At 49.0% G+C, this 25081-nt stretch overlaps 1 protein-coding gene across 1 annotated transcript in view; it reads left to right on the top strand.

Annotated features, from left to right (window-relative positions):
• The window catches only part of LOC144174191 (FRAS1-related extracellular matrix protein 2-like), a gene marked incomplete in the record, with an annotated part of 181682 nt that overhangs the window by 87544 nt on the left and 69057 nt on the right, over positions 1 to 25081 (top strand).

Below are 25081 nucleotides of genomic sequence, written 5' to 3'. Positions count from 1 at the left end.
GTAAATTTGCCTTGTTGTGGATTACTGAATATCGAGACGCGCACACTGCACCTGACACAGTCTCTGCTGAGCTTGTTGAGTAAGAAGCAATGACTGGATGCCTACTGCTCAGTTTTGCCTAGAATAATGCTGGACTGCCGTGTAGGTGAGTGGCTGCTCCGAGGACTGTGCCCAAATGCCGCTTATGTAATCGGATTTAATTTTGAAGGGCATTCATTTGAGCATAATTATCATTTTCGCTTGGAACACGAAGGCAGAATGCGACCGAAGGGACATGAGTGAAACAACACCGAGTTCTCTGCATCTAGTTTGCCGCATTTTTTTTTTCTTTTCTTCCCCGTGTCTTCATAAAAAGGTTATCTGTGGCGTCTATCTGATGGCTGTCCTCCGCGCTACGTGTGCCGCCCTACTCAGATTATTTTTCTAAGGTCGAGTCGCAATGTCAGCCTCTTTATTCCTTCTCTATTACATTGCCCACTATGTTTAAGTAGTTAAGTGTGGTAAAATGTTTCCAATCTCCACCCTTCGGCCTATCTAACATTCCTTTCAAGATGCTTCGTTAGACACCATGTTCGAGGTCCGTAACGGTGCACACATTGTAAGCGCAGGCAGAACTCTTCTCTCTCTATTGTTCACCCCATGAAAGCTCCCCCCCCACACACACACACCCACCCAATAACAAGAAAACCAATGCTTGTGTGAGGAGGCGCTTGCCGCACAACTTGGAAGCGATAAAGAAGGAGCGCTCGTGCCGTGGCGGACTATCGAAGAAGGAATAGGAAGAGGAAGCGGAACAGAAGTGCATGTTGGAGGCAAGAGCGACGCTGCTCTCGGCGAGTTCCGTGCTGGACGCGAACGCCCAGGAGACTCAGAGCCAAGCCACATTTCCCTCCTGGCCTTGAAGACTGCCAACCCCGTCTCTGCGGTGTCCTCACCAGAGCCTTTTTCCGTGAGCGTTGAGCGCAGAGGCAACAGCGTCGCGTCATCGCCCGGCACCTCGCACGACACGCCATCTCTCGGCCACGACAGCGCCAACGACCATCGCACCGAGCCAGAGCACCGAAGACATCGTCCTCGCACGTGAGCCCGAACAAATTTGTGTGCAGGACTTTTAAATACGATACTCTTTCTTGGGCTGGTTAAACACAAAAAATTTGGTCTGTCTGTCCGTCTGTCTGTCTGTCTGTCTGTCTGTCTGTCTGTCTGTCTGTCTGTCTGTCTGTCTGTCTGTCTGTCTGTCTGTCTGTCTGTCTGTCTGATGTCTGTCTGATGTCAGTGTTTATACATACTTGTCAACATTGTTGAACAAAAACAAAACATTACGCAAATATAAGGCAGAAAATCAATACATGTGTGATATTTGCAGTGTTCCATTTAAAAAAAAATTCCCCGCATTTCCCCGAGGGGGAGAATGTGAAAGTGCGAATGCACGGTTGTCGGCCCGCTTGCGGCGCTTGCGCTCGGCCCCCGCAGCCCACCGCCTCGCCGCCTTCTCTTCCATCTCTTTCATCGGGTTTGTAGTATCACGTGTACACCACGCAGTTATCAAGCCGCTATAACGCCGCTGAGTCGCCAACGCACGCTGCTGACGACGTAGTTTGAATGCGTTAAAGATATAAGGCGCGTCAACACTGATATCACCGTCGCGTCCGTGGCTTGATCGGTAGAGCGTCGCGCTGCGGCCGCAAAGTCCGCGGATCGAAACCTGGCGCCGGATGCTGTTTCTTTATAGAGGAGCACTGCGGACGCCGACGCCGCCGCCGGCGGTGGATGGTTTGGGGTCGCTTATAAAGTGTATTCACGCTTAAAAAATTACGGATGCTTGGTTTTTGCGATAGAAAATCAAATACATCAACTCCAGAAAACCGTCGCCTGCTTTTGCCCGCGTACATGGCGCTATTTAAAAAAATAAAACGGCAACAGCAACGAAACGCTCCACTAATTAGGTTCCATGTTCCGCTTGGAACTCTCGTGGAGTAGGGCAACGTGATTCTATAAACGTTATAGTAGGGTGCCTCGATTCATGCGCGTCTCCGCCGTACGGCAGCGCTGGCATAACGGCACCCAACTTGACGTGCCAGGGGCACCAGTCGAATATCGTCTTTCGTCGACATTTGCAACGACAGGAGCAGATACGCGGCCATTTTTTTATTGTAGGGACTCTACCGACAATACTACTTTTGCTACTGTTTGTGTATTTCCCAATTGTCGTGTTAATATACTTTGTCTCTCTTCGTCGTCAAATCGCCTCGTTTCCTCTTCGCGGAATCGGCTTTATCCTCCTCATCCCTAAAACAACCTGCTTCACAAAAATTGCGTCCACGGCACGAGCGCGTCTTCATCACTTCCAAGCGCTGCGACAAGAGACTCCTCACAGCTTGCCAAAAGGGTACCATGTTGGGCTAGTTGGTGGTCAGATACAAAGGAAGGAACCGCGCACATTTTGACGAAGGACAGACAGAAATCCGCCTCTTTCATTGCGGTGTGCTGCCACCTAGCGTGCCTAGCGGAAGTTGAAGCTGTAGGGTTTGCCGGCGTTTCCTCCGGCTGCGTTCTCGTTGTATGCACGGCAATCCCACATTACGGCAAGGAGCAGCCGAAGTTTTTCTTCTGTGTTGGTGTTATAACGCCTTAAGACGACAGCCCCTGGTCATCACATAATACCAGGCGGCTTCTTATCACTGAATGAGGGCTGGCAGAGAAATCTCGGACAGATCCGTGTGCCGTCCGAGTAGCAGAGCGAGCAGTACTTGGAGTCGTCTGGCATGAAGTGCGATCGCCAGTTCAACAAAGGCCGGCAGTTCGCAAAATGCCTTTAAGCGCTGGACACATGTACGATTGGTACACGCGATTCGCATGCGACTGATCGTTACGACTGTCCCCACTAGTCGTACGCGTGAATTTGAGACGGCCCGATGCGCGCATGAGATGCGTCGTCGGCGTCGCTCCGCCCACTGTTTTTGCTCCATGGCCAACTACGATGATCGCTGAGCTGAATTTGTAGATTCTGCGCGTTTGTTCGCAAGAAATGGATAAAGCAAGCAATCGTGAAGCGTTTTCTGCCTTCGGAAACAGTCCGCGCACACGCCGGCCGCGCCTGCCAGCTCGGCACACTCAGCGGCTTGAACCGGCGTAGACCACGGTAGCAACCGCGCTTGTCGCTGCTCTTCTGAATCAATCTGATCGCTAAAAAGTTCCACATGCGAGAAAGTAGGTGTTAGTGTGGTGAAAAATTGTGCTAGGGATTGTTGTCAGGGCTTATTTTAAAGGAGTACTGACACGAAATTTTTATGTTACGTTTTTTTCGCTGCTATGCGTGCCTACCAGCCCACTAATCATAGAATGACAGATTAGACGGTCGAGCGCAGCGTAAACATTCATTTACGGCGTCGTTTATTCGTGCCAGTTTCGGTTTCGACTGAAAAACGCCGAGCGGCCGCCATGACAGCATGTATAACATGATGTCACCATTCTTGCCGTATCGCTGCCTCTCTGGAAGCGCGCGCGAGCGAGCGCACGCGCGCGCCCAGACCGGCCGAGGTTTTCGCCGTCCCCACAGGCCCGGGCAGCATGACGTCAGTCCCAAAACCATGACGTGTACACACGCCCGAGCAGCGCGCGCCAACCACAGCCAGCGCGTCGGCTTCGTCACGGGAGCCCCGACGTCGGCAGTTTGGGGCACGTAGCAGATGATGTCACGTCGGCCCGCTCTGGGCTTTCTCGTGCGGGCTGAAATTAAAATGGATTTTAAATATGTTTCGCTGAACGGTTGCTGCTGAAACTTGCTGGGAGATATCTCCTGATAAGAAGGAAGCGTTTTACATAGTTATCTCAGCTTTGAAATTTCGTGTCAGTACTCCTTTAAAAGCGGCGATCAGATATATCTGCCGCGATGCAAGCCTACGCTGACCGGTCGCCGCGGCGCGCGGTGCGCCGAGCAGCCGAGAGATGGCGATACCTGCGCGGAAGCATCGAAACAGGCTACGCAGATGTCTTGGTCACCGATCGCTCAAACGGCAGTTATAACTTAAATAGAGTTCCACATGCGAGAAAGGGGATGATAGTGTAGTGAAAAGTTGTGTTGCGGATTGTCATTCGCAGTTGCACAGATAGCAGCGATCAAATATCCGCCAGGATGCTAAGCCTACAGTTCCCATCACCCGAGCCGACGCGAGCGACGCAAGCCGCCGTAGCCGATCGCGTGCGGCCGACGGGAAGCGATAGAAGCGGACACCGTTCCCTTTTCGGCACTCCGAGGTACAGCGGAACGCAGCACAAGTTGTGGGCATTGTTCCGCGCACAACGAGCGCACACAAAAAATCAAACGATGTAAATACAACCACGACCCCTTCCCGCTTGTGCGGGAGCTGTGGGGAATGTCGTCTGCTGCCCCTACTGGACTGCTTAGGGACTTGGCCGCTAGGGGATTGCGCATGCGCAGTGGGGTTGTGAAAGAGGCGGATTCACACCACAAGCGCTGATATCAATTGATCGCTTTATTATAAGTTGCGCAAAATAAATAGCACTTTTACAGGCAACAATAGCACACTCAAAGCTTGCTTCTCACAGCGTACAACCTCCTAAAAGCTGCAGACATGAGCCGCAGCGCCCGCTTTAATATCACCCCCCTCCCCACCCCTCCGCATCCTTTTTTTTTTTTTTTACTTTTCTTCTGGCCACATTTCCTAGAGTCCGTTATCCCTTTACGTGGCGTACCGGCCGTGACGGCTCATTTGTCCTTCCCTTCGTACCACCTCGAGTGCGCCCCGGACCTCCGCGGCTCGGTGTGTCGTCCTCGGCCGACATTCACGAGTCACGTATCGGTCGGTCCGTGCCGCTCCAGTAAGTGAGCTTTCTCCCGCAGCCCTGACAGAGAGAGCACCCTCGGCAGTGGCGGCTTCGCAGAAGCCCGCGGTCGTAAATCAAGACGCAAAAAGCGAACGAAGCCGCGCCGGCGGCACCTCGCCTTTGGCGCCAGCGTTGCAGCGGCGTGAGGTGTTCGAGCGATGATACTTTATAAATGGCGTCGGGGCCAGAAGAGGCGTTTGCACCGCCCAAGCCGCTCAAAGACCCCGCTACACCGCCCGGAGAGAACGGTGCAGGCAGGGGAGGTCCGCGGTATAAGAGTGAGCCAAAGGCTCGGGTAATTATGCCTGCCCCCCACTACCCTCCTTGTTTCCCTGCGCCCATGCGGTTCCGGTTTCTTTCCTCGTCTTGCCGGAGACGAAGAAGGGCATGTTCTGTTCTCGCCTGCGGAGGAACAAGCAGCACCCCGAAATGCGGCGTGTTCCTCGTGGTGGCGCCTATTACCCGCCGTCCTTGATATGGTAACTAGCCGCTGGTTACTGCGAGCGGGCATACAGCTCCACATTATCCCGATTTGCCGCTAAGTTACGCCAGAGAATTAACATTGCGGTGAAGTTACGGGTAGGAAGTGCGATATGAGATGCATAGTCAACGGTTAGAAGGCCTTACAGTGCCCAGCGTCCACGGCTCAAGTAGTGATTAGTATGCCGCGCGCGGAGTTCAGATGCGCCAGCGAGCTATTGAAGCATAAATGTTTACCTTAAGCTTTACTGCAGAAGGTAATCGTTTTGCGGCCACCGACGGCAAGCAGGGAGGCCCATGTCAGCCCGCACGTTAGCCATGTAGCCTCTGCTCAGCTGGAAAGGGTACACGCAAGCGAGTGTCGAGGCAGCACTGAATCAATGAGGAGCTTTGGACAACACGCACCGACGCTCATCCAAAATTAATACGCTTAAGAGTCCCAGTTATCTCTGTACAGCTTAATTGCACAGATGTCGCCACTGCCCGCCTATTGGAAATACAAACCCCATGCACGGGACACACACAAACTGCACAGTGACGTCAAATACAGAAATTTTGTCCGTTCATCCGTCGGCTGCCATTGCATTCCGACTCCTTCCTTGTTAAATAGTAGTGGGGTGTTTAGTCCACATGTGTATAAAAATACAGGAGACTAAATAAATATCTTCTGCTATCTCACCCCCTTCCTCCTTCACCGCCCCCCCCCCACTCTCCCTCTCTTGGTAGCAGACTGAATTCCCTCTATTCGATATGTTTCGTGCGTCTCAAAACCTAGACAGATCGCAAGTTAGAGAGTTTGTTCCACGTGACCGGCGAGATCATGCATCTCCTCCTTACCGTGAAGCGAGGATTAAAATGCAGTACCCCATATTGAGCGGGATCGCGAGATTGCTCTTCACCCACAGTACCTCACTATAGATGACATCATTCATTCCCTAGCGCGAACACCGTAGAGTGTACCCACCCTTCCAAGCGCAGTGCCCATAAGAATGCAAAGACAGACAATTCTTCCATCGTCATATTTCTAGCAGCAGCAAGGAGTTAACGAGCAAGATGAAAACGGTGAGGGCGAGGTATGAAAACAGGCTCCAAGTTCGCTGATAAGCCTTTTGCGCCCGTGAGGTCGAAAGCTACGTACGTTCGCGGCAATCTGTTTGTGGTCGAGACTCAATGTTGACTTAGCGATTGAGGGGATTCAAATACATAAGATGTCACGTGCGCACGTCGCGGTATTTCTCGAAATCCAAGTTTATGGAGAAGTTATTGTCGCTCAGGGCATTGCAACAAGGTATAAAAATATTAAAGCAGTTCTACTCATCGTGAAAGCTGTCAAGTGCGGAGCAGTGATTCGCCAAAGGGGCTGTGGTGCCCTCTCTTGACTAGTTTCATTACCAGCCTGGCGTTGATACCGAAACTAGTCGAGAGAGAGCGTCGAGGCCCCTGAAAACGCCTTTAAAGAAACACTAGACTGAGTTTTTATTAATTGGGGGGGGTAATTAATGCGTTATTTCGCGAGTTTTTTTCCTGTTTTATGTTATCGTGCGCTTATTTGCGGCCTAGCAACGGCAGCCTCCGTGGCAACGGCGCAGCGCAAAGACCACCCCCGACACTTTGATCATTAGGAACATGTGCCTCTGTGATGCAGGATAGAGGGAATTTTGAGCCATGGGGAACTGAGTGTTCAATTTGCAAACAGTCAAACGATAGAGAACGTTTTTCTGAATTGATGGGCTGCGGTATTTTTGCGGAAACTTCCCACTGAGCCCTATAGCATACGCTTTCTAGCTATAGAAAACGAGGAGGGGGCACTCTTGGACCTCATTATGTTGTTGGCCTTGCATAGCCTACAGCGCTCGCGCATGCATGGCCTGGCTCGACGGTAATATGGACGCCCGCCCTACGCGACAATGGTTTCGTGATTCTATATCACAGTGCGTCGAAGTGCAGAAGCGCAAGGCAGTGGTTGTCCTGAGTGGTTGCCAAGGATAGAAACCTTGAGTACACTTCGGTAATTTTAGAGAGACAATTCATGGGTTGGTGGCTTGTTGCTTGAGTTGTTCATGTAAATAATTTTGTGCCGTGTTTCTGTATTGTGTCGAAGACCGGCATTAAAGAAAAACAGGGCCTCTGTAGCGCAAGAGGATTGACACCGGCTTCGTAACGTAAGGGATCCACGTTCGATCCCGACCAGGGGAAGCGGTGATCTTTACGAAGCCTCTGTTGACCGCGTATTTGCCTGCTTCACCGCAGGTCTCGTCGAAAGGGGATAGTCGTCTGCCGCAACTGGCTCGTGACCCGTCCTCCGCTTTTCGCTACCACCCATCACGCTATTCGCCTCCTGCCTCACCCCTCTATTGATAAATTGAAACGAGGTTTGTTCAATGAAATTCAGTTTTCCCGCCTTCACAGTACTCGCGCGCCTTCTCATGGGACAGCGGGCATTTTTTTTATCTTTTGTTTCGTGTTCTGCCTGGAACTGCACGAGCGGAAGTTGTGTTGTTTTTGCTCTTGCTTTCACATCGCACGGGATGGAGCCTTTCTGCGCCATTTTGAACGCGTTTTTTTTTTCCGCGGCCAATTCTTTTTTCGCTCACTATCGTAGAACCCAACCCAACGAGCTTTCCTAACTGAAAGAACGCGTGGACTGCGGGTAAGTACATATATTTTGCCTCAAACGTGCCTGCAGTTTTCTTTGCGCTGAATGATGGGGACACGTATGACCCCTGCCAGCGATCCCAGGAGTCTCGAGCGGTTCTGCCCATATAAAACTCTCGTTAAAATATTCTTTTATCTTTTGGCCAGAAGGCGGAATTGAGGGACAAGCGGGTACCTCCTCGAAGCCTCGGTTTTGGTGCGTGACGACGCATTGCGTGTTACTACGGTGGCTAGATACCGTGGCCCCCGACGAGATATACGACAGGGCGGGCCCCTAAAGTGCTCTGTACTTAAAACACTACCACGTGATGAAGGGCATTCGCAGTAGCCCTGAAAGGGTGGCGCATTATGCAGAAACAAAGAATTGTGCAGTCAAGGCCCTGGTTTTCAGGTCTGCAGTACAGCTGAGGGGCGCATGCGGTAAACGGCGCACAACGTCATCAGACACGTGCTTTATATTACACCCATTACTTCAAACGGAGCTTTGAGTTGTGCCTTCAAATAAAAACAGGAGGGCAAAAAGGAGAATTTACCTCTTACCCCGTCAACTAACACGATGATAGTCACACCACGCCGCTGCATACTGGGCAGGGGACTGTCGTAAATACACCAGAATGGAAAACTGGATAATAAAAAGTTGGGTCACACAACTTCTTCCCTGCCCACCTTTGACACCGGCATACAGGACGATGCGGTGTTTTGGACTCCCGACTTAAGTCATATTTCACTTCGATCCCCTTTTACAACTCCATTTTTTTACAGCCATCGGTGGAGATTCCGCACATCGGTAGCGTGTATGTGCTTCCGACCACAGCATACTGCGTGACACAAGGCCTTTCCTGTTCGGTATATGTTGTTTAGGAGTCTCGCGAGCCGCTGCTCGGTAAGCCTCCGCCTCCCTGCAGTAGACCTGGCGCCTTCGAACCCATTCACATGGCCGCAGAGAAATAATAAACTGCCGCGCGGGGCACGGTAAACAAGTCAACGTTTGCGTCTTCCCGAGGTCTGGCGCCGATCCTTTGATCCGGCCGGCCTCTCCGCAGACACCGCCCGGTGTCTGTGCAACATGAGCGCCGCCGGGAGCGAGCGATGTGTGTGGTATCGCACCCCCTGGAAGCCCACTTCATTGATATTTCTAATTGAGGCGTAAAGCCCGCATCGTGCACTCGGCGGGACGTTTCGCAACGCTCTGGGCGAGCATCCACGGTTCCCCGAAAAGGTGGCAGTCTCGACAGGTGTACTCGTTCCACCTGTGAGGGCTCCTTGTGTGGAGTGAGTAATGTCTGTGATGGACCCACGTAACGTCGTGATTGCTTAGAGAACGCACACTGCACACCTACCTGACACACACCGGAGGAAGTAAGCACCATAACATACGAAGAAAGATTTCAGCAAGGGGTTGTGAAATGCTGTCTGATAGGCTTTCCGTTTTTAGTTAACTTCGTAGTGGTATGCATACTATGTAATATATACTAGAGGGAAATCTGGCGCCACTGTCTGGAGGAGCCGCGCTTCAGCGAGCGTTCCGTCTGTACCGGGCAGGCTCGTCCCTCTTATCCTCGGCATGGCTCATGAACAGGCTGAAAAGTTGGCCCTGGTTGACAAAAAGCAACAAAATTACGGTAGCAGGTTCATGAAATTTATTTTGTTATTATAAAATTGAACCTACAAAAAGATTAATTTGTCAGTGATTATTAGGAGCTTCATGTACGATGAACAAGAAAAAAAATGTTACCCTTTTTTGTTGATTTTGGCTTCGAGACAAAAAAGAAGCTATATGGCTAGCTAAGCCAAGTAGGCGACGAACGTCGCTAGCGACAATGGTGCCGCCCACGGCGGCCTGCAACTGCAGCGACAGATTTCCCTCTAGTAAATATTAGTATGAAACTCTATGGTATGCATGTCCTCCATGCATGATGATGGTATGCAACTCCGCATACTACCGCCATTTCTGATGACAACGATTCCATGCGGATTTTTTATTGCGCTAGTGTGCTCAGCAATTTGATTGCGTTGTACCGTATACATGATTGATGGCAGATATGTCGCTATCCCTTAAAGCCATTGGGTGGTTATATCGCGCGTGTTTCTCGCCACTTATCACGACTGAGCCCGATTGTGTCAGTATGCTTGAACAGAAACTTATTTTTACACGAAATTAAAAAAAAGAACCAAAGGAAAACGAAGAACTAAAGGAAAAAAAAGATATGAAAGTCGGGTGTTTCGGAGCACGTTACGAGATAAACAAGGAGAAAGAAACACCATGAGTAGTTTCCGGTTTTATAGAAGCCAGTTGCGGTAAATGAGACACAAAATCAAAACGCCTATGTTTATGCAGCTTACGATTGTTTTAACCGAGACCGCTGAATTCCACCGCGCTTTCGACGCCCCGATCGCAAACAAGGCGTCACGACTTCGCGCGCCGCGCTTCTTCCTGCGTTCGCTTGCGGCCCTAGTAATGCAAGCAACCTCTTCCGGGTGCAACGGGCGCGGGCAAAGTGTGCGCGTGAACTGGGAATTCGTGCACGCGCACACAGCCAGCACAGACGGCTTTCGACAGGCCGCGTCGATTTTGATTGATCGTCGTCGCGCATGTCGTGCATGGGATATGTGCGGCGCTCACCGAGAGTCGCGCCATAGCGAATTACCCAGTGGTTGAGCGACTGCGACGAGGATTAGAGGCCATGTATTTTATTCTTTTTTGTCACATAATATACATTCTGGAAATGATAGAAGAGTCCTGAAGAATATAACTATCATAACTATCTTTTTAGGGTAGTAGTAGTAGTGCCTATCCAAACCACAAGAAGGATGAATCACTACAGTTATTACGAGCTAGACAGCACTCGGCAAATACTATGATTAAATGAGCAGTATAGGCTGCCCCTGTCACTAACAAAATGTTTCATCATCATCATCATAATCAACAGCCCGTTTAGGTCCACTGCAGTACGAAGGCCTCTCCCATTGACGTCCACCCGCTTCTGTCCTGTGCTGCCCAAGTCCCTCAAATTTTCCCATTTCATCTCTCCATCGAGTTAACGGCCTTCCCCTTCTTCTAGTCCCATCTCGCGGTGTCCATTCTGTTGTCCTTGTGGTCCACCTGTTGTCCGTTCGTCGTACTACATGGCCAGCCCAAGTCCATTTCTTTTTCTTAACCTGAACCATGATATCCTCTATCCGAGTTTGTTCCCTAATCCAGGTTGCTCGTTTTCTGTCCGTAAGCGTTAATCCTAACATTATTCGCTGCTTGGCACGTTGGGCGGACCTAAGTTTGCTTACTAAATGTTTAGTAAGGCACCAAGTTTCCGCTCCGTATGTCATCACCAGCAGGGCCCATTGGTTGAATACCTTCTTTTTAGGGGTAGAGGTACCTTACTTTTTATTTTTTGCGAGTGCTTAGCGAATGCACCCCAACCCAATCCTATTCTGCGCCGGATTTCTTTCTCGTCGTTTGGGTCAGCACTGACCATCTGTCCAAGGTCGTTATATTCAACTACTTGCTCCAGTGTTTCGTCACCTATGCTGAAGAACGCGCGTTCAGCATGTTCCTTTGCATTACTTTAGTTTTATTCATATTTATCCCCAGCCTCACAGCGAAGCTCTCTGGCTGTAGTTCTTCAATCATTTTTTGGAGTTGTTCTGCATATTCGCTGGTGAGATGGTACCTCTTGGCGGCACTCCCTTTCGGATCGTGAATTTATCACTTTGCTTGTGAAGGGTAATTCTGCCCGTGCATTCCCCATACATGTGTCTAGGAGTCTTAGGTAGGTCTCCTCTATTCCTTGGCCCCTTAAGACGCCCATCACTGCGGCGGTGCTTACTGAATCAAACGCTTTTTCGTAGTCGACAAATGTGATGTAAAGTGGTTTATTATACTCTGCGCATTTTTCTGTTACTTGGTATACAATATCTTTTTCTAACTACAGCCTGTTCTTCGGGTTCCTGGAAGCCTAGGCTGGTGGTTATGCGGTTGGCTACTATCCCGGTAAACAGCTTGTATACAACGGACAGAAGGCTGATGGTTATTAAGATCTTTGTTATCTCCCTTCTTGGGAATTAAAATAATGTTGGCCTTTTTCCAGGATTTTGGTAAATTCTTTAAAAATTTTGAAAATACACTACAGGGTGTGATAGTTTTTCTCTTAAGGGTGAAACAGGAATGTATCATATATTGCTCCCTAAGAGGTAGAGGGATTCTCTCTTTTAGAGGGAGGAGCGCGTTTCTCCCCCAAAGAGAGGAGAAAGACTTCCCCCTTTCGTGAGCTAATGGAGGAGCGTTCCTCCTCTGGCAGCGTCACCCGAGCAAGGCTTGTCATGCGAGAAAGGCCTAGCGAGCTGATCGGTTTGAGGATCGAGGAAGTACAAACAGGTAGGTTACAGTGGTTGTGTGCTCTTAAAATGCGCTAAAATAACCAACAAATCACCTACCGAGCACCACAACTGCGGTTAGCAAGCCCTCTCGCCAATCGTATATGCGCGACCGTCTCGCTGCGCACTCCACCTACGCATTTAGTGCGAATGCGCCGCTGTAAACAGAGTAGAAGTCATAACGATTGCTTTCAAAATGCCGCCTTTATTTCCGAAAGGCTTGTAACCCCGCCGTTCACCGCACATGAGCTCACAAGCACCCAATGCGGCCGTTTGAGAACAATCAGTTGTTAGACGCCTTACCTTGCTACAACCGATGCATAAAAACGCGGATCGTCTGCAATCGTAAATCTCAGTGCAAAGGCAATGCAGGCGGCACGAAAAACGGATCCGTCGCATCCGTCCGAGCGAGGAGATGGCACTGCTCGCCCACTAGCGTGCTCGAAGTAAAGCAATCGTAAACATTTGAAAATGACCGATAGATAACGCAAAAAAGTAGGGGTGGGGAGGGGCAGCTACTAAGCATCACTATCAGTGGGCGCTTACATCAAGGCGTTTCTTTGGTTGCCCTTAATGCTAACGTATATTAAAGCCAACATTTCGGAGGCCGCACTTTGGCGGGTACATATTGGGAAGAAACATAGCACAACACAGCGACATACACTTCATTAAAGGCATTTCCAACGCACAATACACGGAACAGACAACATCGCAAGCATAATACACGTATGCGTATTCACCACAATTTATAGTACACTTTTCACATGTCCGCGTGATCCCAAACCACAACTAAACATTAAGCGACGACAAAGTATTTGTAACCCTGATCGCCGAGAATGCAAATAGGAACAATGAGCTTGTTGCTTGTTTCGATAACCCACGGCAGTGCGTAAGCCTCAGCTGGGTTTGTTATTTCGTCAAATGTAACCCGCGCAATTGCAACTTTTTATTAGTTTTTGGTTTTGTAAGAAGAAGTAAAGGAGCTCAAAGAAGAAGAAAACGTGTAACGAAACAGTACGGCAGGTATGTTTGGGTAATTACACTCATTGCCTCGCCTTCGCTCTTTTAACTATGAGCGCACCGCTGGTCTGGCAACCATTCAGCCAAGGTGTTACCAAATGTATAGTGCCTAGAATTCTAGTCACTATACCGAATGGAAGTCTTTTGTTGTTGGTAACTGATGCGTCACTATGCTGCCGTCCGTGCTCGTTGACGAAGAAAGGGGCAGTTTACTAACATCGCTGACCTCTTTTACAATTGGGAGTCAGTAGAAAACGTCCACAAATGCAGTGGTAACGTTAAACAGGGCGCAGGCGAGTCGCACCCAGCAAGCATGCAGCGGTGCCCTTTCGAGCCTTGCGTTAGCGTGGCGGGCAGTGAGAGGACAACACCGCAGGTGCGGTGTTGCACATAGTCGTCGTATACGCCCGATCGGCGAAAGCCGCCGTGCAACAATGAACGCTTTTGTTTTCGGCGTCGGCGCTGACGGCAGATTGCAGACGACAGAGGAGAATATTTCCTCCCCCGTTTCGGTGTTTCGTAGAGGCCGTACAGAGGGCGCTACATGCAATGAGCTAAAGGGAGAAACTCGGTGGTCCGAGGGAGAAAACCCTCGATTTCCCCCCTCTTTCTACCCTTTTTTCTTCGAGTGTAGTTTAGACAGCTTTTCTAGTATTATATCTCCACCCTCTTTTAGAAGGTCTATGGTTATGCCATCGTCGCTTGCAACTTTCCCTCTTTTCATACCCTTAAGTTCCTTTTCTACTTCCTCTTTCGTTACTGGTGGAACATCGCAAGCGAAGCTTGTAGGCTCGGTAGCTTACCCCGGTCCCACTTCGCTGGCGTATAGCCTGGTGTAGAATCGTTCCGCGATTTTTATTATCTCCTCCATATTGTGCTTAATAGTACCCTGTTCACCTCTAAGTGCGTACATTGTCTCTGCCAATAGCCAGCTTCCTCCTTGTTGCCTTCAAGCTTCCTCCTTTCTCCAACGTTTCCTCGATGACCGCTATGTTGTAAGCACGAATGTTATTTGTTTAACTACTGTTTATCAATTTTGACAGATACGCTAGTTGAATTTGATCCACCGTACTCAACAATTGCATCTTGTGACGCTTCAAATAAGCTCCTTTGTTTGCTGAGTCAGTTTTCCTTTTTTTTAGTTTCAGTTTCACTTTATACGACAAACATAGTAAATAACATAACGCTAGTATACAGGCAGGGATCCCATAGTGAAGAACACTGCAGTCGGGACCCCTGACTGTCTCCTACATGCTGCTTCTCCATTAGCCGCTGCTGACTCAGCGATTGCTGTTGTGAGGTTATCATTAAGGGTGTTAACACTGCCCTCGTTCTCACCGTATAAAAGGTATAAAAGCGCGAATTTGCTCTGAATGGTCATTTTGAACTCCTGCGTCCTAACTCTCACTGGCTTGATGCTGGGTTTCTTACTTTTTACGAGCTTCCTTCTTTATTTTTGAGATTTAGCCGAAATATTTCAGATTTAAAATATTCAAAATATTCTTGATGATAACTTATAAAGCGACAACTTGAGGAGTTAGTAAGCACCCAGAAAAAAGAACTTTCGTAGGCCGAACGATCCAAGGAAAGAAAAATTATATAAGAAATGCTTAGATATGAAACGGGCGTCTTGGAGCAGGGAGCAAACTCGGGTGCAAGACATTTTAACTCTGATTAAAAGAACACAGCGGGGTTGGGCTGGATATCTAATGCAGAGAACTGGCCACTTGTGGTAAACCACCATAGTTACAAAGTGGCTACAGAAATAGGAGAAGGCCGATAACACGGAAGGGTTCTCAAAACCTGAGCTTTGAACCTGAGCTTTGAAAACCTGATCGACATTTCGGCAGAGCGAGCACGGGCAGCACCTTTGCGCAGCACCCAGCTTCGCATCATTTTCACCCATGTGCAAATCGCTGGTGAGCACATCAAGAAAAGCTTAAAAATGGAAAACTAACGTAAGGATACACAAAGCAAAATTTGTCTACGCAACGATGAGTAAGTCTGGAAAGAGTTACGTATGTTTGAACATGGATGTGACCGATGTTGTGATGAAATACGCAGGTCACTTACTCATTTCACCGACGCCTATAACGTGCGGAAGGTGATTCGCCGCTTTGAGCACACCCGAATAGGGTAAGAAAAGATGGGATTTTGGGTGGGTTCGTAACAGTGCACATTTATATAAAGCAGCGCCAACAAGACCAGCGCCTCGCGCGTAACGGCACGATATATGGAGATAAACAAGCAAGGCACACAGCCGTAGAGAACCTCACGAGCGCAAGTACAATAGCCGGCGGTAGCTGCTAAAAAGGCACCCCGGCGCAAACCCCAGCTTGAGGGCTATTGTTTTAGACGGCTCCGCAGTAGCATTTGCAAGAGCTAACTTTACCCGGAAGGCACGTTCAGCGTGGACCTCTCCGGCTTGCTGTCATTCTCGTGTCGTGCCCGGTTGCATATCATTGTTGATGGCGTGCGTTAAGACGAGCGTATTAACAATTGTAACAATAAAGGCTCAGAGATCGCATCGTCTCATTACATTCCGTCTAGATGTAATATCAGCCCCAGGGTACTTCAAAAAGTTCTAAGAAAAGTGGACGACCTAAGTAAGCTTTAGGCTTTTCCTTTCTGACATCGTTGACGGGGCGCGGTAGATATCCTTAGTATCGGAACAATAAGTTCGTGCTATCCTGCTAATCTCTAGCTGTACATAAACCTTCATGCCTCAGCGTTCACCGTCACCGTGTTCTGGGAGAAAAAAAAATTCATTATCCGTAGCCGCACCTTTAACTCTATACCAGAGCAATGTAATTTTATTATTGTTTCTGACTAATATTATTTATTCTGATTATTTAAGATTATGCGGCAAGAATATTGACCCTATATTTTACTCTAATCTATTTAGTAGTTGTATAGTTTTTTTCAGTTTGCGTGTTTTCTGGTCTTATTAATTATTTTGAAGTACCTGTATGTTATAGCCCCCCCCCCCGCCCTTATGTTATACCCTCCTGTGAGAGGGCCCTTAGAGGTATTCTAAATAAATAAATAAATAAATAAATAAATAAATAAATAAATAAATAAATAAATAAATAAATAAATAAATAAATAAATAAATAAATAAATAAATAAATAAATAAATAAATAAATAAATAAATAATAAGAACCGGCTGGTCAGCGTGTAGACGCAACATAGAAAGTGAAATCTGTAAAATATTTGCATACATACGTGGGAAAGTACACACTTGGCGAGCGTTTATATATAAGAAAAAATGTCGCGAGGCGAGTTGCTTGTTCAGTTCTGTACAACAGGTTTACAATTTGCGACGTGTAGTTGACGCTGCTTTACGCAATTTCGTTCCTCACCGTCACAAATATTAGTACGCGTAGTGAAACGCCGTTCACCACAGGCAGAAAAAAAAAAACTATGCTGGCAGAGAGAGAGAGAGAGAGAGAGAGAGAGAATAAACGTTTATTTATGAGTAAGTGCTGACACCAGGGCACTCGCCTGGTGGACGGCCTCCTTATTCTGGGATACCCAGGCTGCGACTGGCCGTCGAGGCCCAGTCTTTGCCAAGTGTTGCTGTTGTCCAAGATCCGGATCGGCCACATGAGCCATCCACTGCTCATAAGTGTAGGAGATAGGGAGTAAGTTTGGAGTTTGTTGGCACTCCCATACCTGGTGGTACAGCGTGCCGTGCGTGGGCAGAAATGGCAAAGGGAAGGATACAGAGGGGGGTGGAAGTTACTATGGGGAGAGGCATTTGTCAGCAATCGCCGAAGAGTGGTGGCTTCCTGTCTGGTTAACCGAGAATTGTTAACACATCCACGCTGCGAACGTAGATTACAGACTGCCAACTGAAAAAAGGAAGCCTAACGTGACAAAAATAAATAAAACATCACATTTATTGACCGATGTACCTAGCAGGTTAGACACAATATAGTCACGTGTATGCGCAGCTAGGCCTGCAAACAAGTCACCGCCCAGACAGGAACGCCCAGCTCGCCCCGTTTAGAAAGCTAGAAAGCCACGCACAACTGAGCGACAACAGCCGGCCGCCCCGGCAGCGGCATTCGTTGTGACGGCGTGTAAACGAAGCCGACGCAGAACTTGCACGAGAGTGAGCACGAAAATGCGTTGTGGAATCTGTGGTTCTAGTAACTGTCTTCTTGCCATAAGGACCGGCCCATGAACAAGGGATTCACTGAAACGCAAACAAATTGGAAAACATCAATATTTTTAAAGGGGGACGCTAAATATTCGATGCAATAACATTGATTCTTTATGCAAGCCTGTCTCCTCGGTATGATGTTTGAAGGCAAAATATTGACTGTGGGATTTCTGCTCACCCTTTGAATCGTGTTTGGAACCACATGGATTGCATCCTGATTAAAATATTAACAAAAATTACTACCGGGCAAAACACAATTCTTGCGGGGTATGTGTAATTCCTCCGGACGCACATTCGACATGTTCCCACGGATAACAATAAGGTTACGACTACTCTGTTAAAATGCAGACAGAGTGCAGCGAATTTGCTTTTCATTCTTTCACCCACCGCGGTGGCTCAGTGGCTAAGGCGTTGTGCTGCTGAGCACGAGGACGCGGGTTCGATTCCGGGCCACGGCGGCCGCATTTCTGATGGAGGCAAAAAGCAAAAACGCCCGTGTGTACGAGATTTCGGGGCAGGTTAAAGATCCGCGGGTGGTCAAAATTAACCCGGAGCCCTCCACTACGGCGCACCTCACCGCCTACGTTGCGTCGGCACGTCAAACCCTACAATCAATCAATCAATCAATCAATCAATCAATCAATCAATCAATCAATCAATCAATCAATCAATCAATCAATCAATCAATCAATTTTCCTTCTTTCGTCGTAAAACAAACTAGAAGAAACCGGAACTTTTGATTTGACATCAAGTATCAAACAAGCGTAAATAAGCCACGACGGTGGTTCGACTCTATCTGTTATCAATTATCTATCTGTTCTGTGATCTGTGCTGTGATCTATCTGTTATCTGTTATGCCTATCTGTTATTTATGTCTGCAACATTGCATTGCGCGTTTCCTTCTCCCCAAGTCATTAACTTTCCGCTGCAACCGTGACGTCCAGTTTCAGTAGGCTAACCTTTAAAAGAAGTCACCAAAACAGTCGCCAGTATACAGTTGCCAGGAGCACATTTTTTTTCGCTATGTTTTTATTCCAATGCTGTGGTTTCGCAAAATTTTGTTTAACTACACGAAGTAACGTGCAACCTGTCCGAGTAAAACATCCTGGGGTGAACGTTTTGTGTCATAAGTAGCTCGTCGCTCAATCCGCCTCTTTCACAACCCCACTGCGCATGCGCAATCCCCTAGCGGCCAAGTCCCTAAGCAGTCCAGTAGGGGCAGCAGACGACATTCCCCACAGCTCCCGCACAAGGGGGAAGGGGTCGTGGTTGTATTTACATCGTTTGATTTTTTGTGTGCGCTCGTTGTGCGCGGAACAATGCCCACAACTTGTGCTGCGTTCCGCTGTAACTCGGAGTGCCGAAAAGGGAACGGTGCCGGCTTCTATCGCTTCCCGTCGGCCGCACGCGATCGGCTGCGGCGGCTTGCGTCGCTCGCGTCGGCTCGGGTGATGGGAACTGTAGGCTTAGCATCCTGGCGGATATTTGATCGCTGCTATATGTGCAACTGCGAATGACAATCCGCAACACAACTTTTCACTACACTATCATACCCTTTCTCGCATGTGGAACTCTATTTAAGTTATAACTGCCGTTTGAGCGATCGGTGACCAAGACATCTGCGTAGCCTGTTTCGATGCTTCCGCGCAGGTATCGCCATCTCTCGGCTGCTCGGCGCACCGCGCGCCGCGGCGAGCGTAAAGGCGTAAAGTCAAAGCTGGTGAAGGGACTTTAGGCGAGCGGTCAGCGTAGGCTTGCATCGCGGCAGATATATCTGATCGCCGCTTTTAAAATAAGCCCTGACAACAATCCCTAGCACAATTTTTCACCACACAAACACCTACTTTCTCGCATGTGGAACTTTTTAGCGATCAGATTGATTCAGAAGAGCAGCGACAAGCGCGGTTGCTACCGTGGTCTGCGCCGGTTCGAGCCGCTGAGTGTGCCGAGCTGGCAGGCGCGGCCGGCGTGTGCGCGGACTGTTTCCGAAGGCAGAAAACGCTTCACGATTGCTTGCTTTATCCATTTCTTGCGAACAAACGCGCAGAATCTACAAATTCAGCTCAGCGATCGTCGTAGTTGACCATGGTGCAAAAACTGTGGGCGGAGCGACGCCGACGACGCATCTCATGCGCGCATCGGGCCGTCTCAAATTCACGCGTACGACTAGTGGCGACAGTCGTAACGATCAGTCGCATGGGAATCGCGTGTACCAATCGTACATGTGTCCAGCGCTTAAAGGCATTTTGCGAACTGCCGGCCTTTGTTGAACTGGCGATCGCACTTCATGCCAGACGACTCCAAGTACTGCTCGAGCTGCCACTCGGACGGCACACGGATCTGTCCGAGATTTCTCTGCCAGCCCTCATTCAGTGATAAGAAGCCGCCTGGTATTATGTGATGACCAGGGGCTGTCGTCTTAAGGCGTTAAAACACCAACACAGAAGAAAAACTTCGGCTGCTCCTCGCCGTAATGTGGGATTGCCGTGCATACAACGAGAACGCAGCCGGGGGAAACGCCGGCAAACCCTACGGCTTCAACTTCCGCTAGGCACGCTAGGTGGCAGCACACCGCAATGAAAGAGGCGGATTGGACAAAAAGATGGAAAAGTTACAGGAAACTTGAGATACCACGGGGGAAATTTCGTTGCGCTCGTGTCTTGCCTAGATGTTTTCGTTCCTGCCGTCTCTTCATCTTTAATGACACCGTTAAACAAATCTAACACATTTTAGTCCACCATTTTGCTTTATCGCTTTGTGCTACTTTGCATATAAGGAATAAAACACTTCTGAGTAAAAAACATAAGAAGCACTGCAACGACCATAAGACGCCTTTTAAGGTTGAAAATATTTATTTACTGCGTGGACATGACACCTATTTTTGTAGCGAGAAGTATAGAAAAAATGCATCGAGAGTGACGAGCGCACTGTTTGTGCTGTGGGTAAGAAGAGGGCTGAGCCTTGTTGCATTGCGGGAAGAAGTGGCTTCGAGTAAACTCATTTTTTCCTTGTTGTACAGGGTTTCGTGGTCGGTCAGACGGGCCTATTGGGGGCTTGCGGTCATTTCAGTTTTTCCATCCACTAAAGCACCCGCAAGGACATCACTCTTCGTCGGGTTTCCTGCCTTTCTTGTTCTTCCAACATTCGTTGATCGCCTTGTGCACTTCCAACGCAGCCTTTCCCTTGTCCTCGCTTTCCAATGCTTCCCCGAGCTTCTTTTCGAGAATGTCGTCGGGGATCTGTTGACCTTTGTTCTCGCGGTAAGCGCTCCTCACAGCGGCCATCATTTTTCTCAGGTCCTCGTCCGTAAGGCGATCCTTGTTCGCATCCTTGGCCGCCTGGCACCTAATACGGTCCCAACTCATTGGTCTGTGCATAAGGCACCGCTTGAACGCCCTTGCGTACTTCTTTGCGGCTTCCTTGTCCTTGATGCCCTCGTTGGCGTCCACCTTCTCGGCGATAATGTCTCTTCCTGTGAGCGCGTTCCTCTTTTCTCTGCTGCCGTGCTTAAACTTCTCGCGCATCTCCTTGAAGGTGTCAGCTATAACTTGTTGCGTTTTCATCCTGTCTTCCTCACTCACCGAACTGTTGGCGACGGCCTCTTTCGTGCACGCCTCTCTGTCCGCAGCGCTCGGCATCATGCAGAGGACGCCGCTCGTGGCCAGCAGCAGCAGCGCGGCTGCGAAGAGCACTTGGGCGCCCATTTCGGCGACCACTCTTGAGACACTGGACCCGAAAAACACCGACGACGGCGCGGAGTTCGAACGACGGAAGCTGCTCACACAAGACCCCCAGAGGCGGTGGAGCGGAGCTTTAGTAGCTGTGGTGGTCAAGGTCGCTCCGCCCTCCAAACTTGTCTGATGATAGGCTGTGTCAAGAGTGCTTGACGCCCTCACCTCGGACCGATTCAATCGTCTCGACCGTGTGACCGCACAGTGGCAGCTGGACAATTTAGCCACCTCCGGTCTCAGCCTTGAGGGACAAAACACGAAACGCGTCGACTGTCGCTGGCCGCATGCTTTCATGTTTTTTTTGTTCTCTTGGTTTGCTTGTTCAGGACGTGGCGCATCGTTCTTGCAGCAAGATGCGAAGAACTCTTGAGTGTGGCAGTTCGAGCGTGATTGCTGGGCGGAGACCGAACAGAACGAAATCGACAACGAGATTGTTTTCTGTGGCTGTTCTTACGTCTGGCTTGCGTTGAATCGTTGCGCATTCGTTTGGCCCAACCATTTCGAAATGGACGAGCCGTGCAATTTAGTAACCACGCGCGGCTTGTACACGGAATTGCGTCACTGTATTACTGCTTGGACGACAAAAATTGCCAATCGTTTCACTTCGGCGCAAAACTAGCATCAAATATATTTATCTCTCCGCCTTTCATAGATGAAAAAGAAGACAGATGACGAACAACCAGCTCAGTTCGGAAATGTATCGCGATGAATTATGTGAACCGTAATGAATTATTCTTCCGTCTTCTTGGCTTCGTAAGGAAATTATATTTGAGAATAAAAAGGAAACATTTCTTTTCATCACCAAAAATGTTGCCGCTGTGCGGTGCTGGTGTCTGCTTTAGATCTCGTAAGTATGGGAGCGGTCGTGGGAGGACCGCCTTTGCAGGAATATCCAACGGCTATGAGCAATTGAAGTTAAATTCAGTTAAGCTTGTTATGTTAGTTAATAGAAAATGCATTTAAATGTGAGTCATAAGTGGGAAGCCGCATCAGTATTTTCTGATTTTCTTTTAATTAGAGCAGCCATACGTCGGGGTTTAGTCAAGGCGAATAACTCAAGGTTGACTTTTCAGCCGTTACAACTGAGGCGAACTTTTATTCCTTGTGAGTGAGTGAGTGAGTGAGTGAGTGAGTGAGTGAGTGAGTGAGTGAGTGAGTGAGTGAGTGAGTGAGTGAGTGAGTGAGTGAGTGAGTGAGTGAGTGAGTGAGTGAGTGAGTGAGTGAGTGAGTGAGTGAGTGAGTGAGTGAGTGAGTGAGTGAGTGAGTGAGTGAGTGAGTGAGTGAGTGAGTGAGTGAGTGAGTGAGTGAGTGAGTGAGTGAGTGAGGGAGGGAGGGAGGGAGGGAGCGAGCGAGCGAGAAATGCGTTTACTGCAGCCGAGGGAAAATAAACAAAAATGCAGAGACGTGGGTGGCACTTTCTCAGTCCAGAAAGCCGCTGCTCAATCCCGTAAGATGTTCTTGAACTACTATTTCGGGCAAATTTGTTTTCCACTTTGTGTGCAGCAAATAAAAATGCCACGTGTAAAGAAATATACGCAAATCAATACAGTATTTCTGGCCTGCTAACAAACGTCTTGATTCTTAGCCCATTGGAACTTATGCCCTGCAGAGTTATTTATTAAAGAACGCGCGAAATTCTGGTTCATATCACCTATAGACATACTTATGTGCACCTGTACTGCGCATCACAGTGCTTTTTGCATTCTAGAGTTTCTGGGTGGTATGAAAAGTAAGTGCAATCATAAAGCCTACAAAAGCTAACAGGAGCTCTTACGCCTTGCCCCCGTTCTCCGCATGTACCCGCCACGTGTAGTCTTTTGTAAAACTATGCAGTGCATGTCCACATCACATCTACTATAAAGTTTGAATACATTCGCCCGCATTTGTAGGTTTTGTTTTTATATATGGCGTGGCGAAATAGAAGCAGGTACTTCGTACACTGGTGGCCTGATTCTCCGATGCTCCATTAGACAGCTTAGTCAATAACCTAAAAAGCGAATGAAAGAGCAGTGTCCAGGCAATTCATCGTTTCTTTTTTTTTTTTTTTTCTTGTTTTGCAATACACTTGCGTTTAAACTACGCCGGGAAGTTTGAATTCACAGCACGTTGTTGCGGTTATTTCTGATTTAAAAGTTCGTAGTAGCCGGAGCCCCACTCTGTTCCACTATTTCCATGAAATGAACATTTATTGCGCCTACCCTTACCTTCGGTGATCAGACGAGAACACATTTATTTCGTCTCTCGAGTGTCCTTTTTCTTTCGGGAGTTACCTGCATGGCGATAGTCTGTTTATTCGTTTTCTTTTTTTTTTTTGCGTGTGTGTCTAGTGCAACCACCCTCCAGACTACCTGGAAGCGGATATGCCCCAAGAACACCCCACCTTAATCAGAATAAAGCCTAAGTTGCCGAGAAACCCTTCGATATATCTCAGCCACGCCACGCCACGTCTCGCTGTAATTCGCGATTAGTCAGAGGAGCGCTTCTCCAGGAGCGGCAAGCGCTGTTCCATAGCGCGCAGCGGGCGGGTTTAGAAACGGTGCGGCGCCTCGAGAGGCCGTACATAAACCGCGCCGGACAACGCGGAGGGAGTCACATTGTGTGCGGTGCCACGCGTCCAGACAAATGGCCGCGCGGCCTCCTTTGACTCCAGCCAGCAGGTGTGAGCGCGCGCTGGTGGAAAGGCGGCCATTGCAGATAGACGACGATTGTGAGGAAGCCATTTGCAGCTGCTCCCCTTTCGATCAGACAATTACATCCTGGTGCGCGGCTTCCGTCCGGTCAGCTAGCCTCCCGCGAAACGGTGGCTGCGCAATCTCGAGCGCGGCCTCATCGACAGCCGTTCGCTCAGCCGTGAGGGATCGCGTGGCGGGCTGCCGTGAATTACTCGCTACATCGACCGCCGCGGCGTGTTGGACACGCCGTCGGGAGCGGCGTTGCTGTATTCTCGGCCGGCGGGAATTCTGATTCAGCGCGCCCTGTAGCTTACTTTTCTTTCGCTTTTCTCGTTATCGGCTTCCCGGATGGAGTTTCGCTCGAGAAGTTCCAGTAGAACACGGAGTGAAGCTATGTCTGTGTTGAGAAATCACTGCTATTGCTTGCCCTAATTTCCCTGAGTCGCTCACGGCGGCGGCAGAGACGTCGAGTATTTCTCTTGTTGTAGGCCAGACCCGCAGCTTCAATATCCCAGCCACGGAGGCCGCATTATTTCCAAACCCTAGGTGATTCACCAACAGGAAATCACCTACGTAAGACGGCATTTGGTAGCGGTTAGCGAATCTCAGCGGGCGGGATAAATCCCAAGTTATCCACGAAGGCAAGGAGCGTAAAATACCCCCGGTCATGTCTCCAATTCATGCATCGCTGTTGTTAAATACTGCCGAACTTGAAGTGATGATTCGCACCAGCCAGCTGTTTCTATTCTGGATGCCAACCAAGAGCAACGCTCACATGTGAGTGTGGCCATTATGCAGGCGGAAAACCCGCGTTGTTCCACTCCAGTACGCCATTTAGCCCCCTTTTTCCCCATCTCGGTGCCCTGGTTCCTGTTTAGCGGTAACGCAATTTGGCCGACAGCGGTCCCCCCTGCGTCGATTCTGCTGCCCGACTAATCATGAATTTGGTGCCCGTACACAGGGACGGGGAAAGGAGCCCATCGCGGGGAGACAAAACGTATAAACCGGCACCATGTATGCACTCTACTCCCACACCCACATACAAAATATAAAAGGGATATACGGCCTATTTGAGGTTGTTACTTGCCGCCGCCTTTACTGGTGTGAAAACGTTGCTTAGGAGATATTTAACCGA

Source organism: Haemaphysalis longicornis, unplaced genomic scaffold (genome assembly GCF_048455015.1).
Source record: "Haemaphysalis longicornis isolate Haplotype H1 unplaced genomic scaffold, Haemaphysalis longicornis Haplotype H1 scaffold_3, whole genome shotgun sequence".
Taxonomy (NCBI): Eukaryota; Metazoa; Arthropoda; class Arachnida; order Ixodida; family Ixodidae; genus Haemaphysalis; species Haemaphysalis longicornis.
This window is presented reverse-complemented; position numbering and strand designations above follow the sequence as displayed.